General features: G+C 37.9%; 1 protein-coding gene across 1 annotated transcript in view; it reads right to left on the minus strand.

Moving 5' to 3' along the window:
* Nucleotides 1-324: 324 nt before the first annotated feature.
* The window catches only part of LOC126423533 (collagen alpha chain CG42342-like), a 649,892-nt gene continuing 633,671 nt past the window's right edge, over nucleotides 325-16,545 (minus strand). Inside the window, exon 26 of the mRNA XM_050087251.1 lies at nucleotides 325-1,194. The gene's annotated coding sequence lies outside the window, so the exon portion shown is untranslated. The remainder of the gene's footprint in view (nucleotides 1,195-16,545) is intronic.

Genomic DNA, 16,545 nt, shown 5'->3' on the forward strand with positions numbered 1-16,545 from the left:
AATAATTGCATCTCAATTCATTTTGCTTAATAAACTTGACACAAATGATAATTGAACAATAATAATTATGAGACAATCCATAATCGTCAAGGAGAGAGAGAGAGGAGTAATTATCAATCATTGAAGCAGTGAGAAGGAACTTCACAAGCAGTACAATACCTACTCATGTGACTTCACTAGTTGCATGCATACTGCAATTCTTAATTTTGTGCAATGTGAAGCAAAAATATAATATATCAGAGTGTATACTGGCCATATGCCTCACAAACAAAGTGAACATTATAGCAATTTTACATAAAATAAAAAATTAATTCTGTATAAATTGTGGCAGTAATGAGAATTTATTTACAAATATATATGCATTGTGAGATATGAACCAAAGTATTATTTACATAAGGTACTGCTTAAGTTAAATCAGATGGCAGAAGCAATTTTCTTGGCAGTCACTTATAGCTGGTTTATTTCACAGATCAGAGTGAGAGTGAGAGAGAGAGAGAGAGAGAGAGAGAGAGAGAGAGATGCTACTGCCAAGAGGTTTATAGACAACATTAATGACAAGATAATTTATTTACAATATGAGTTTGTTATTTCTGTTTTCACATTTACTCTCCCTTGTATCAAAAATGGCACAAACACAAACATTCTTCATTCAAACCATTTAATTTTTTTCAGTTTTTGAGGTAGTCATCCAGAGCCACATCCTCCAGATAGTTTCATCATTGTTGATTTTAAAGTAAGAAATGAACACAGGAGCTCACAGTTGCTTATTATCAGTTACGAAGTGTGGTAATGAGATTTTCATTATCACAGAAACCTTCAAATTTCTAGTCTGTAAGATATATCACTGGCTTCTTGACTTTTGCGACTGCTTGAACTCCTCTGTATATTCTCAATTTCTGTAATATCACTTAACACACAACACTTGTCACTGACATTATAGTTCAGTCTGCTTCTCATTAAAAGTTAATTTTTCATACATCACTTTTCTGGCAGTTACACACATAAATTAATCATCAAATAAACATGCACTAGAGAATGTTAATATCCACTGATGCATTTACTTTCACACATTATTAATTAAGAATTGTTCATAGTATGAGATCGTCTCTCACACAGCTTCCAATTTCACAGCAGTTCTGTACACTGAATCTAGTAATAAGTACAGTATGTACATTATCCACCAGTGATCATGGACTGAAACAAAAAAGAAAATCATTTATTGGCATGTGAGCTTTTATACAGTTTGTATGATACATACACATCTAAGTCAAGTCAATATATAACCTTGATCTTTGTTACAGAATATGAGTGACAAATGTACAGCAAAATTGCTCTCATTTCTTCATTTTCTTCCAAATATTCTGGTAAATAACTAACAAAAATCCCATCTCCAGCACTGAAAATGTTGAGCATTAATGGCCAATATTCAAAAAAGAAATAATAATAATAATAATAATAATAATTTTATTGTCATTAGCCATTACAGCAATAGACGTCAGGCATATAATACAATATAACTGTTAATTCACAGAAAACAAGAGGCATGTCATTAATACTGCAAGCAATCTTAAAGCAAAAAACGCAAAACTACTAAATGAAAAACATTTACGGATTCATGGAAACAGAGAATCAGTGAAGGGGGGGAAAAAAAAGCAACTTAAAGTGTTAAAAGTGATATGCAAACCAGAAAAGGTGATAACAATGACAAAAATCATGTACAAAGAAATACACAAATGTTGAACCTAGAAAAAAATATAAGTTGTCTGCAATAACGTGCAAAAACAAAACAAGGAAGCATCAAGAATGTGTCAAACAAAGCACAAAAAATTACTCTTAATAAGTGGTGATTCACTAATTAATAATGTTGCAGCACCGAGTACTAAAACTGATGTCCTCCCACGGATTTGTATACGTCAGTTAAATAACAACTTCAAGAACATGCAGACAATTAAACAAAATGCATTCCCACTGGTAAATCTCAATGAAAACTATAAATATGTTTTCATCCATGTGGGGACGAACTTGCTGTGAAACAGCAGTGAAGAAGAGGTCATAAATGGAGCATGAAATCTCAGAGTTTATTATAAGTAGTCTCCTGCACCAAAGATCGGTAAGTGATAAATTCATAGACAAGACAAAGAATTGCATCAGAGAGCAGTGCAACAGACTTGGTGCAGTTTTCGTGGATTCAAATAAATTTATCAATGATCTACATCTACATCTACATTGATACTCCGCAAGCCACCCAACGGTGTGTGGCGGAGGGCACTTTACGTGCCACTGTCATTACCTCCCTTTCCTGTTCCAGTCGCGTATGGTTCGCGGGAAGAACGACTGTCTGAAAGCCTCCGTGCGCGCTCTAATCTCTCTAATTTTACATTCGTGATCTCCTCGGGAGGTATAAGTAGGGGGAAGCAATATATTCGATACCTCATCCAGAAACGCACCCTCTCGAAACCTGGCGAGCAAGCTACACCGCGATGCAGAGCACCTCTCTTGCAGAGTCTGCCACTTGAGTTTATTAAACATCTCCGTAACGCTATCACGGTTACCAAATAACCCGGTGACAAAACGCGCCGCTCTTCTTTGGATCTTCTCTATCTCCTCCGTCAACCCGACCTGGTACGGATCCCACACTGATGAGCAATACTCAAGTATAGGTCGAACGAGTGTTTTGTAAGCCACCTCCTTTGTTGATGGACTACATTTTCTAAGCACTCTCCCAATGAATCTCAACCTGGTACCCGCCTTACCAACAATTAATTTTATATGATCATTCCACTTCAAATCGTTCCGTACGCACACTCCCAGATATTTTACAGAAGTAACTGCTACCAGTGTTTGTCCCGCTATCATATAATCATACAATAAAGGATCCTTCTTTCTATGTATTTGCAATACATTACATTTGTCTATGTTAAGGGTCAGTTGCCACTCCCTGCACCAAGTGCCTATCCGCTGCAGATCTTCCTGTATTTCGCTACAATTTTCTAAAGCAGCAACTTCTCTGTATACTACAGCATCATCCGCGAAAAGCCGCATGGAACTTCCGACACTATCTACTAGGTCATTTATATATATTGTGAAAAGCAATGGTCCCATAACACTCCCCTGTGGCACGCCAGAGGTTACTTTAACGTCTGTAGACGTCTCTCCATTGATAACAACATGCTGTGTTCTGTTTGCTAAAAACTCTTCAATCCAGCCACACAGCTGATCTGATATTCCGTAGGCTCTTACTTTGTTTATCAGGCGACAGTGCGGAACTGTATCGAACGCCTTCCGGAAGTCAAGAAAAATAGCATCTACCTGGGAGCCTGTATCTAATATTTTCTGGGTCTCATGAACAAATAAGGCGAGTTGGGTCTCACACGATCGCTGTTTCCGGAATCCATGTTGTTTCCTACATAGTAGATTCTGGGTTTCCAGAAATGACATGATACGCGAGCAAAAAACATGTTCTAAAATTCTACAAGAATTCAGACAATCACCTCAGGGTATGACCATGTAGTGCATTTGACCTGCGTTCATTGCACGGTGTTTCTGGCAGCAGTCCACATACGCAAAGGTTTTTTGGTGCATGTGAGAATACGGTGTAGTGAGTAAGTGTGTAGACGTTTTCAGACATGACATGTTTAGGGCACAATGGACTGCATCTAAACAGGTTAGGATCAGCAACATTCAGCAGCATGTACAGAGATATTCGTAAGATGATACTTAGTACGGGAAACTACACTCATGCTCATAAATTAAGGATAATGCTGATACATGGTGAAACAATGCTCTGGTGGGCAGTTTGCAGGTTTAAATCACCTCAGGGTATGACCATGTAGTGCATTTGACCTGCGTTCATTGCACGGTGTTTCTGGCAGCAGTCCACATACGCAAAGGTGTGTTGGTGCATGTGAGAATACGGTGTAGTGAGTAAGTGTGTAGACGTTTTCAGACATGACTGTGTGTTGAAAATGGCTCAAAGAACATGTATTAATGACGTTATGAGGGGCGGAATACTAGGGCAACTGGAGGCTGGTCAAACACAGCAGGTTGTAGCACAGACCCTCTGTGTGCCACGAAGTGTGATCTCCAGATTATGGTAATGATTCCAGCAGACAGGAAACATGTCCAGGCACTACAGTACAGGACGTCCACAGTGTACAACTCCACAAGAAGACCAATATCTCACCATCAGTGCCCGCAGACAAACATGGAGTACTGCAGGTGCCCTTGCTCGGGACCTTACCACAGCCACTGGAACAGTTGTCTCCAGAACACAGTCTACAGACAACTGAACAGATATGGTTTATTCACCCAGAGACCTGCAAGGTGCACTCCACTGACCCCTAGTAACAGGAGAGTCCATAAAGCCTGGTGTCAAGAACACAGTACATGGTCATTGGAACAGTGCTCCCAGGTTATGTTCACAGACGAGTCCAGGTATAGTCTGAACAGTGATTCTCACTGGATTCTCATCTGGCATGGAAAAGCAACCAGATACCAACTCCTTAAATGTCCTTAAAAGGGACCTGTTAGGAGGTCGTGGTTTGATGGTATGGGGTGGGATTATGATTGGTGCCAGTACAACACTGCATGATTTTGACAGAGGAACTGTAACAGGTCAGGTATGTGGGGACATCATTTTGCACTAGTATGTCCACCTTTTCAGGGGTGCAGTGGGTCCCACCTTCCTCCTGATGGATGATAACGCACGGCCATCATGGAGGAGTACCTTGAAATAGAAGATATCAGATGAACGGAGTGGCCTGCCTGTTCTCCAGACCTAAACCCCATCAAGCACGTCTGGGATGCTCTCGGTCAACATATCACTGCATGTCTTCAAACTCCTATGACACTTCAGGAGCTCCGACAGGCACTGGTGCAAGAATGGGAGGCTGTAGCCCAGCAGCTGCTTGACTACCTGATCCAGAGTATTCCAACCCACTGTGCGGCCTGTGTATATGTGCATGGTGATCGTATCCCATATTGATGTTGGGGTACGTGTGCAGTAAACAGCAGTGTTTTGTAGCACATGTGCTTCAGGACAGTTTTCTCAACTTATCACTAATACTGTGGACTTACATATCTGTGTCGTGTGTGTTCCCTATGTGCCTATGCTATTAGCACCAGTTTTGTATAATGCTACATTGTGTAGCACCACATTCTGCAATAATCCTTAATTTATGAGCATGAGTGTAGTATGCTGAGATGGTGGTGTAAAAATTGATACCAAAGTTGAAACAAAAATACAAAAACAGCATTTCAAAACAGATGCCATTGGGACTATTCAAAAAAGTAACAATACATTTGTAATGCACTTGAACAAAAATAGGTTAAGTTCGAACTATAGCCCTACAAATGGCAGAAAAACAAAACATCTTGCAAATCACTTTGTCAGAAATACCAAATAGACTAGTAGGTCTAGACTTGAATGAACACTGGCTTGCAAAGGATAGTATCAAAATCTTAAATAACCTTGATAATTTTTATGTCGCAAGCAGCTTTTGTACCAGTGATTTAATATTAAGAGGTTTGTGCATACTTGTGGAAAGATCAATGGAAAGTAGAGCAAGATCTGATTGCAATTCCCTTAATGAAGAATGTATATTTGAAAGCTGCTGTGTAGAGTTAGGGGAAAATATTGTAATTTTATCTGTGTATAGGCTCCCAGACACAGAAATAATGAAACATTTTTTGTTGAAATTCCAGTGCCTATTGCAAAAACTTCAAAAAGAAGCCAAGAATAGAGTCATAACAACTGCTGATTTCAACATAGATCTAGCCAGTAAAGCCAACAACTGCACAGAATTCATTGATATGATCCACATATCAGGTTTTAATGCTAATTTCACTGATTTTACTGGAGTAAACGAAATGTCTGCAATGTGGATAGATAATATTTTAACCAATTATACTTATAATGAGGCAAATCAGTTTTGTTTGGACTTAACCTCCTCAGTCCATGGGTCCACGTATGTGGACTTCGTGGTTTTATTTCATAAAACTTATGAACAGTTTCTATCGACTAAAGACCTCTAGTACAAGTTTGTGGAAGTTCCGTAGTGTCAGATATTGCACCATAATCTGCTTGCAGTGCCCACTGTGATGTTTTGAAGATACGTGTTTGTGAAATAGCTACACACGGCATGGGCTCTGTAGGTAATTCAAAATAATACAATATTCTGTATGCTAAATTTACTTTCTTTTTTGTTTTACATGTGTCAAAACAGTCACAAATCTGATTGATACATGTTTTTTTAAAAATTATCTCTTATTGTGAATACAGTGGACATCAAAAGTTGTTTTTATGTTTACCTTATTCATTTGGAAGTTTTAGTTGTTATGGTATTGTGTGAGGAAATCCTCATAATTATCCAATTGTTGTGGCAAAACGTTATACAATTTTTAGGATCTCAATTACTTAAACATCAACAATTAATTTATGGTGTTATTTTTAGTAATCAATGATGAAGAAACAGTTCAGGTGCTAGAGGAGAGTGACTTCAGTTCACTTTCAGACAAAGAGAGTCAACAAGTTTCAGACGAGGAGGCTGCCCCGAATCTGCTGTCACTACTGAACATGCAGAAATTGAAATAGAAGACCCTAAACCTGAAATTCATTCCTTTGTTGGGATCGAAATTCTAATGGGTACACTCAAGCTACAACAAGCCAAGATGTCGTGGAGTAGGCTACTTGATTTGCCTCTCATCAGTGACACTGTGACTTGAGACAGGTATTTCAAGTTACGACATAATTTACATTTCGTACCCTAAATAATTTACACAATCGTGATAGGAGTGAGAAACTTTGGAAAGTGAGGCCTGTGATTAATTTTTTTCAGGAATAAGTGTCTTGCCTTGCCACGATGTAAACATCTTTCAATTGATGAGCAGATAATTCCATTTTGTGGCAGATGTGCAATGTGCCATCAAAGCCTAATCTCCTTGGATTGAAGAACTTTATTTTGGCATCTTCAGATGATTTAGTTCTTGACTTCATAATACATATTGGCAAAGGAACAATGTTTGACGCTGAATTAAAAAAATAGGTTTAGGTGCAAGTATAATTAAGCTTTTGACTGTGACTGTTCTAAACAGTGGGCAGCATGTAATATAGAGTGTCAGATTTTTTACAGGCATTAAGTTAATTGAGCTTCTGTTAGGAAACAACATATATCAAACAGGAACTGTAATGAAAACCAAAATTTCTGATGTTGCTTCTAAATTAAAACTGATTGTGATCTAAATAGAGGTGAATGGGATGATTATGTGAGGGAAGACAAAAAGGTGTGTGCATTTAAATGGAAAGATAACAAGTCTGTTAATTTGGTATCATCTCGTGCTGGGAGTGAGCCACAAGTTACTTGTGAGCGATGGTCCAAGGCTCAGAAAAGAAGTATCAATGTAGCAAAACCAGTTATTGTGAAGAGGTATAATTGTACCATGGGTGGTATTGACCTATGTGACAGATTCATGGCCTACTACAGGTGAAATAACAGAACAAGAAAATGGACACTCAAACTGTTTAACCTTTTTACTGATTTAACTATTATTAATTGCTGGATATTGTACAAAAGAACCTTTGCAAAAGAAGAAGTACCAGAGAGTAACAGATTGTCCCTAATAAACTTCAGACTGAATTTGGCTAATGTACTGATAAAGTGTTCTCATGTCAGAAGTTCCTCACAACTCTCAAAAGAAATAACCTTGGATGAACAGGAAATCACTGAAAGTTCAGGAGAAGATGAATACAATAAACCAAAAAGAAGAAAAGTTGTTTCCATGCCAAGGAAGTCAGCCAAGGAACCCAACTCAATATGACCAGAGCGATCACCTTCCCCTATGCGTAGAGGCAAGAAATGCTTCCAAATGTTGCTTTGAAGGTTGTAAATCCTGCACAAGAACCTTGTGCAATAAGTGTAATGTTTATATATATGGGACTAAAAAACTTTGTTTTGTAAAAATCATCAAATAAAAGTTTAACATGTTTTTCAATGCATTATTTATTTACCGGTTAAGACATGAAGTCCACATATGTATACCTCAAATATTTTAGACTGTACAAAAAATAAAAATACAAATAATGTAATCCTGAATGTAATTATGCATAAGGCCAATAACGATAACACTGAAAACAATTTTCCTCACTTATTTTATCCTCGGGACTCAAGAGGTTAGGACTTTCTGGTCATTATGCTCTGTTTATGGTGTTACCAAATACAAAATAGAACCTCACTCAAAAAAAAGAAAGGTTGTGAAGGCAGCAAAAGAACTGTCAAATAATAGATTTATTTCAGATAGTGAAAACTAATCAAAGGCATTACAGTCAGTGATCAAAGGTAAAACAGGTACCACAGCTAGAGGCCATGATATCGCTGAAATCAAGATAGAGGATAACACTATTGTAATTCCTCCTCAAATTTCTGAATTATTTAATGAATTCTTTATAAATGTAAACAAATCAAACATCAATGTAGGAGATTACCCAGATAACGTAAATTTCTTCAACAGTGAGCAGTTTGAAGGTGAATTTTTCAGTAGATTTACCAAAATTATTGTAAAAGATATAGAAAATGTGATACTATCACTAAAAAGTAAAACATCAGCAGGATGGGATGGGATACCAACAAAAGTCTTAAAAACAGTCTCTAAAATAGTTGCACAGCCACTATCTACAATAGTTAATGAGTCCCTTGAAGAAGATTATTTTCCACACTGAAGTGCACAGTACTTAAGCCAATGTTCACCCAAAAGGCACAAAAGAACATAGGGAAACTATTGCCCAATATCTCATCTTCCATCACTATCAAAAATATGTGAAAAGGTCATCACTATACAAATTCACAATTTCATAGAAAACTTTAAGATAATATCAAAAAATAATTATGGATTTCAAAAAGGAAAAACCATAGTATCTCCTATAAACCATTTTGTAAAAAAAATTAGCTGCTTTCTAGACAACTCACTGCATTCCACAGGAATTTTTTTGTGACTTATCAAAGGTCTTTGATAGTGTGAACCATTCCTTGCTACTTTGTAAACTGGGAAAGTATGGAATTAGGGGCACAGTATTACAATGGTTTAAGTCCTATCTAACCAGCCAAAGACAGGGAGTGGTAATATTATCAGGGAGAGGAACTTATACTTCAAAATTCTGTTTCACGTAAATGATCTACCGTTTAATATCGAGTGTCACTCAGTTTTATTTGCAGATAGCACATCTGTGATCATTGAAAGTAATAGTACTGACCAAATTCCCCAAACTATATTAAATACATTAGGAAAATTAGATACCTGGTTTGTTGTAAGCAGGTTAAAATTAAACATGTAAAAGCCGCAGTTAATGCAGTTTAAAACAAACAAACAAAATTAAATGATATTCAGGTCAGTCACAGAAACCAGGATCTGCAGGAAGCTAGCTGTGTGAAATTCCTAGGAATGCAACTGAATAAAAATATATCATGGGTTTCACATATACAGTATCTTTCAAATAAATTAAATAGCCTAGCATTTGCAATGAGGATATTGTACAATGCTACCAGTATGGGTATAAGAAAAGTAGTATATCACAGCTACTTTGAGTCAGTAATAAGGTATGAAATTGTATTTTGGGGTAACTGAAACAACGTGTGTTGAATATTGTAACTTCAGAAAACCATCATTAGAAATATACACAATGTAAGGTGAAGAAAATCATGTTGCCCACTCCTAAAAAATCTAAGTATATTAAGGGTTCCCTCACTATTCAGCTATCAGCTGATTATCTTTGTACGCAGTAACTCTTATTTATTTGTAGCAAATCATTTCCAGTATTATTACAACACCAAAAATCAAAATAATTTTATGCTGCCCACCCACCGTTTAAAACTTTATGCTCAAACTCCACATTATATGGGTATGAAAATTTATACTCAAGTGAAAGGAAGAGAATTGCTCAGCATAAATTTAGAACCACCGAAAAAACCTTATATGAGAAACTAGTGCAGAAATGTTACCATTCATTAGAAGAATTCATGAATGATAACCTTAAAATTTGACCAGGAGAGAGCAAGTACTTAGGACTGTTAATTTTTAAAAGTTTGTTAGTTTCAAAGAAAAAATATTAATTGCTTAATTAATTAATTATCCAGTGCAGTATATTATATTACTGATATTATAAGGAAAATTGTGAACCAGTTTTTGTGTTTTGACAAGTCTCCTGTACATTAAGACAATGACTTGAAATTTTATGTTATGAGACGATAAACTTCTATTTTATTCTATCCAGGAGTATTGCGTTAGGCAGGTAAGTGATGAGTGAAGTTGTGAGGGATGTGAAAGACCTGCTGGGATTTGACATCTATGTTAGAAAGCTGCTACGAAAGCAAAGAGAGCTTCACTGCAAATTAAGAACCAGGCAAAGCTTCACAGACAAACAAAAACTGAATTAAGCCAATTAGCGTAAACAGAGCCACAAGTAAAGCATTCCATGAATTTGAAGTTAAGATTCTTTTTATTCTCTCTACCAACTTGACAGAAAAACCTAAGAAGTTTTGGTCTTAAGTTATACAACGATATTGATTGAAATCATCTCTCCACACATTCTGTGACCATAATGGTACTGAAAGGGAGGATGACTGATAGAAAGATATAATGCTAAACATATTTTTCCAAAACTATTTCACTGGGGAAGACTGCACTGTTGTTCCCCAGTAATTCACAACGTGAATTTCTAAAATAACAAATAATGAGAGAGGTAAGTATGGGATAGAAAATCTACTGAAATGTCTCAACAGAGGAAAGCCCACTTGACCTAATAGGATAACAATACAATTCTACATAGAGTATGTGAAAGAACTTGCTTCTCTTTGAGCGGCCTTTTACCATGGGACACAGTAGGAACAAAGCATTCCAAATGAGTGGAAGAAAGCAGAGGTCATTGCCATTTTCAAGAAGGGTCGTTGAAGAGGCACACAGAACTATAGTCATGTAGCCCTCATATCAGTCTGTTGAAGAATTTTGGAAGATATGTTTATGCTCTTGTATTATGACATTTCTGCAGACTGAAACTCTTCTCTATAGGAATCAACATGGATTCTGATAGCGACAAGCATGTGAAACCCAGTTCACTTCATTAGTCCACAGGACCCAGTAAGAAGTAGATGCTAGTACCCAAGTAGATGCTACGTTCCTTGACTTCCAAAAGGCATTTGATAAAGTTTTGCACTGTTGCCTAATGAATGATTTGATTGGAGAGTTTCTAGAAACGAAACACAGCATGTTATTCTCAATTGAGATAAACCTTTAGATGTAAAAGTAGCTCTGAGCTCCTAAGGAGCATTACAGGACCATTATTTTTCACAATGTTAGAAGTTTGATGACATTTTCCACAGAAGATGCTGCTGAATACAGATAAGTTGCAACACTAGAAGACAAAAAATTTGGGAAGACCTACAAAGAATCAATGCTTAGCACAGGGATTGCCAGTTGACCCTCAACTTAAACAAAAGTAATGTTTTGTGCATAAATGGGCAGAAATACTCATTACTTTATGTTTACATGATTGCAGAACAGTCACTGAAATCAATCATATCCACAATATACGCAAGACTATGCATATGGAACAATTTAAAATGGAACAACCATATAAGAACTAACTCCAGGTAAGGCAGATGCCAGACTGAGATAGTCCACCTAAAAGGAAGTAGCTTACAGAATCTTCAGTCATCCAACTTGAATATTGCTCATGAGTCTGGTGTCTGTACCATATAGGATTGATAAAGGAAACAGAGAAGATACAAAGGAGAGCAGTATATTTCAACACCGGCTCACTTAGAAGTTCAAAAGTTGTCAATGCTGCAAGGGAGCTGCACAGCATCATGGTGTGGTTTCCTGTCAGAAATTCATGAGTATACTGCAAGGCAATGACATTGCAAGATGTGCTTCAAGCATACATAGCTAGCTATGGTGCAAGACTGACATGAAGAATCTTTATTTGACACAACAGGAGCACATTTCAGATGTCTTTTTCTTGAAAAAAAAAAAAAAAAAAAATCATTTCGGGATGGGCAGGCAATTCCTTCCACCTGGTACACCTCAAGATGAGGGAGATTTTCAAGTGGACAGCATAACCATGAACTGGTCCGGGATGTGCACATTCTAAAAATACAAGTAAAAAGCACAGGAAGCAATCAGATTTAATATATTTAGAGAAACAAAACATATGCTCTGAGTTAAAAGTAATAAAATATTATTGTTTTGCAACAAGGGGAAGAGACTTGTCTTGTGGTAGGAGGTTTTAGAATCGCTTATGTTTGTAATCAAGCTCTTGGATTGCAATAAGGCAGCTAAGAATCATGGGAGATTACTTAACCCTTGGCTGCATCTTGATAGATGACAAATTACTTTTTTGTTCACTGGTAACAAATGTTTACTGTGCCTCATGGTACAATCATTATCATAACATGTTAGAAGATGTGGAGCTTCACTGGACTTTGATATTGTCAGCTCAATTCCCTTTCATTCTTTTGGATGTGATAAGGCCTAGTGGTGACACTGTTATTCAATAGTCAGTCTGTTTAATCTGATTACGGCCTGAGTTGCCAGAGTTGGCAGTCATGTGTGCATGAAGCGTGCTTGCTTGTGTGAATGAATGGTGTGTGTTTCTCTTTTTCTGATGAAGGCTGTGGCTGAAAGCTTTGTATAAGTGTCTTTTAATTGTGCCTGTCTGCAACTTAATGTTTCATATTTAGAGTAAGCAGCAATCTATCTTTTCTTACATTGTTGATCTGTTTATATTATACCCCAGAGTCAGCAATTGCCTTGTAACATGGCCATAATTAATTCTGGCTAGCTGTGGCGCAGTGTGTGAGGGAAATAAAGGAGCTCACTCTGTGCAGGAGAGTACCAGTTCCAACCACCTAAGAAAACCATGCAACCTTACACTTGGTAATACCAGCCAAGAAATCCATGTAATCACACACATGGCAATTCCTGCTACATAAGTATCCTCTGGTGGACATGTGGCAAAGAGAACACTAGTAAAAAGGATCTGCAGCAGATGCAACAAGGCAACATTGGTGAGTATGGAACAAGTACATCATGTTTGGGCAGTGCTAATTCTTTTTTTTTTTTTTTTTTTAAAAAAAAAAAAAAAAGCCACACTACTTCATTTCAAAAAAAGAGAGCTTTTTACTTGCGAGTGACATGGCCAATGTTTAGTGGGTTTTAAGTATTTGCTAAATTTTGCCACACAATCAAGTATTAAAGTGTATGTTTGATAAATAGTGGTTCTTGAATTTTACAGATTTTTGTTTTATAAAAACATAGGGCTCATATGCTCAGTGTTATGTACTTCTTAGAAGAAGAACATGTGTGTGATGAATAACTATAGGAATTACATTTTGTGTGTTATGGATGGTATTTAGATAAGACATAGGCGACAAATGGGTGTGACAATACTGTGAAAAAAATTTCATTATATGTAGTAAGCCATTAAATAGTTAACAAATATGGATAGTTAAACAGAAAAGACAGAAGTACAACTGTTAAGAACAGGCCTAATCAAACAGGATACTTTAGTAGCAGTGATCTGCCTCTGCTTGATTTAAGCAGATTAGATTCCTTCTACAAGTTGTGCATGACTTGAGTAAAGTAGTATCAGAGATTCCTGACATCAGACATGTTCAGGGAAATATGAACAAAGAAGAGGAAGCCATTATTAAAAAGATAGCAGAGGAACAAGATGCTATACATGAAAGATTTGAGGTGCCAAGTAAGGAGATGAGTGCAAAGCACTTGGCAATGAACAAGTTACTGGAGGGTTTGACTGGATTGGTTGCTGAAATTTTGATACTTGTAGTGAAATTATATACCATGGTACAGACACTAACACTGTCTTTCCAAGTCACTTGGAAGAGGCTTGATGACACTGTGGAGGAGAATGAAGCCCAGAAGGACCACATGAAGCAGTTCACAGAAAACGTCTAAGGCTGTGGCAGGAATTGTCCTCTGATGATGTTGAAGTCTTGACAAAAATCTCAAAGTACAAGAATGGCTACATGAGCACTCACAACAACAATTGGTTGAAAAAGGAACAAACTTAACAGCGGGTAGAGACCAGAGCAATAGGAAGAGTCACAGAGGTATGTTAATGATGAACCACTGCTGTTGTCATTACAGCTTGGAGTACCTGAAAGGATTAATCCCAGACAGAAGCCATGAAAAGATAGAGATGCTCCCATTGAAGTGAGCAGTGTCAGCTCCCAAAAAGGTGTCATCAAAGAAGCCAGTCACCTCAACAGTTGATTGAACACGGCATAACTACTAGACCATCTTGACTGTAAAGACAAGTGGCCAATGTGATGGACTACTGTAACTACGATAGGCTCTCAATAAGTAATGCAAAACATTTTTTTTCTTGGCCACGTTTGTTTGAAAAAATGCGGAATTTTTATGTGACCTCTTCTAATATTCTTGATTCAGAATGCAGAATTTTCAAGAAGTTCCAATAAATGGCAGTTCTATACGTATATTTTAAAATGGCATCTGTAACACACTAAGCAGATTCAGAAGAATGTAGGTTGCAGTAGGGACTGGGAGATGAAGAAGCTTGCACAGGATAGAGTAGCACGGAGAGCTGCATCAAACCAGTCTCAGGACTGAAGACCACAACAACAACAACAACATCCGTAACACAAGTGTGTTGCAAGCACAGAGCTGTCATTGAGTCTCTTTTGGCAGAAAACAGAGCATTGCAAATATTCATAGGCACTTGCAGAATGTCTCTGGAGACCTTTTAGTGAACAAAAGCATGTGAGTGGTTGGGCAAGGCATCTGTCATCAATGCAATAATGCCACACAAACCAGTCTGAGCTCCCCTATGCTAGCTGGCTGCAGACAGCTGTGGTTGAAAGGTGCAGACACACTGATTTGAGGTGACTGACAGATCACACTCAAACACCTAGCTGCTCAACTGGATGTCTCTGCTGGTAATCCTGACACAGTCCCCTCCACTAGTTAGGGTACTCAAAGATGTGTGCCCGCTGGGATCCTTGCCACCTAAGAGAAGACCATAAAGAGCAACAAAGGACCATCCGTATGGAATTTCTTGCATGTTATGAGGCTGATCATGACAATCATCACAGGTGATGAAACATGGGTTTATCCTTTCACACCAGAAACAAAATGGCAATCCATGGAATGGTGGACACCAACTCTCCTCCAAAGAAGTAGTTTAAAGCCACAACCTCAACTAGTAAAGTCACGGTGACAGTCTTCTGAGACTCTGAAGGAGTTATTTGATTTGATGACTCCCTCATGGTGCAATGGTTAACTTTGAAATGTATTGTGCTACTCTCAGGAAACTGAAGATCATCACCATAAAAATGCAAACAAACTTCCCCTTCTTCTTGACAACACAAGGCCTCACACAAGTCTGCACACCCGAGAGGAGCTCAAAAAACTTCACTGGATGGTTCTCCCACCCTACAACCTGGATCTCATACCTCCAACTTCCATCTGTTGGACCCAATGAAAGATGCCCAGGAAGCAGTACATGGATGATCATGAGGTTATTGATGTAGCAAGACGTTGGCTCTGATGTTGACCAGAAGATTGGTACCATGCAGGGATACAGACCCTCCAATACAGTGACATAAGGCTCTCGCACTAAATGGAGACTATGTTGAAGAACAGGGTTTTGTAGCCAAAAGCTTGGGGATTAATATGACAGATTGAAATGCTGAATAAAACCAACCAAACATCAGAAACAAAATCTGTTGCAGTACTTATTGAACACCCCTCACACTTGTGTCCCCAAGTAGCTCTGTCTTATCTGATCCATGTGAAAATGTGAATCAGTCAGCACAAGGGGCAGCAAAGCAGGAATGAGGCAAGAAGATGATGAAGGAGGCAGTGAATGATTTTTTTCCATCTGCATACATCGTGACAACCTGCACAACAGAGAAGGTGCACCTATGCTCAGAGGTACTGCTGAAGTCACAGAGTGAGTGATGAAAAATTAGTTAAGCTGTAAATCATTTGCAAGATGAAACTATAGCATGATGGCTAAGAATAACATAGTTTTGTCAGAAGTTTACAAAACTTGATGCCATGTTCCTAGCAAAATTTTAATCTAGTGCTAAGGAAAGCAGGGAAAGAAACAACATATACTAAACCAAACCATTCAAACAAGGCAGTGGGATCAGTGTTCATTATTTTTACATCAATAATAATTACATATGGCTCAATGGCCAAGTGCAAGCCTTTCAATAGGGCACCACATCAGTGACATGTGTGTCTCTATTTGACCCCAGTTACTCAACTGGAGAGAGGGGACCTCTGGCTCAAAGTGCAATCCAAACCATGTGTTGTTTCTGGTGACTCTTCACATCACTGAGAGATGAAGGTTAGATTCAAGGCAGATGAGGCCAAGGGAACCATCTTTTACCCATCAAAATGACCAGGTGTGGGCAAGGTGCCAAAATGAACAGGATAATGTGCTTGTGAACATTATAATGCTGAAAGGAAGAGTCAAGCCAAGCAATTAGGCCAGAGGGTCAGTAGTAGTGA

This window comes from Schistocerca serialis, chromosome 1 (genome assembly GCF_023864345.2).
Source record: "Schistocerca serialis cubense isolate TAMUIC-IGC-003099 chromosome 1, iqSchSeri2.2, whole genome shotgun sequence".
Classification (NCBI taxonomy): domain Eukaryota; kingdom Metazoa; phylum Arthropoda; class Insecta; order Orthoptera; family Acrididae; genus Schistocerca; species Schistocerca serialis.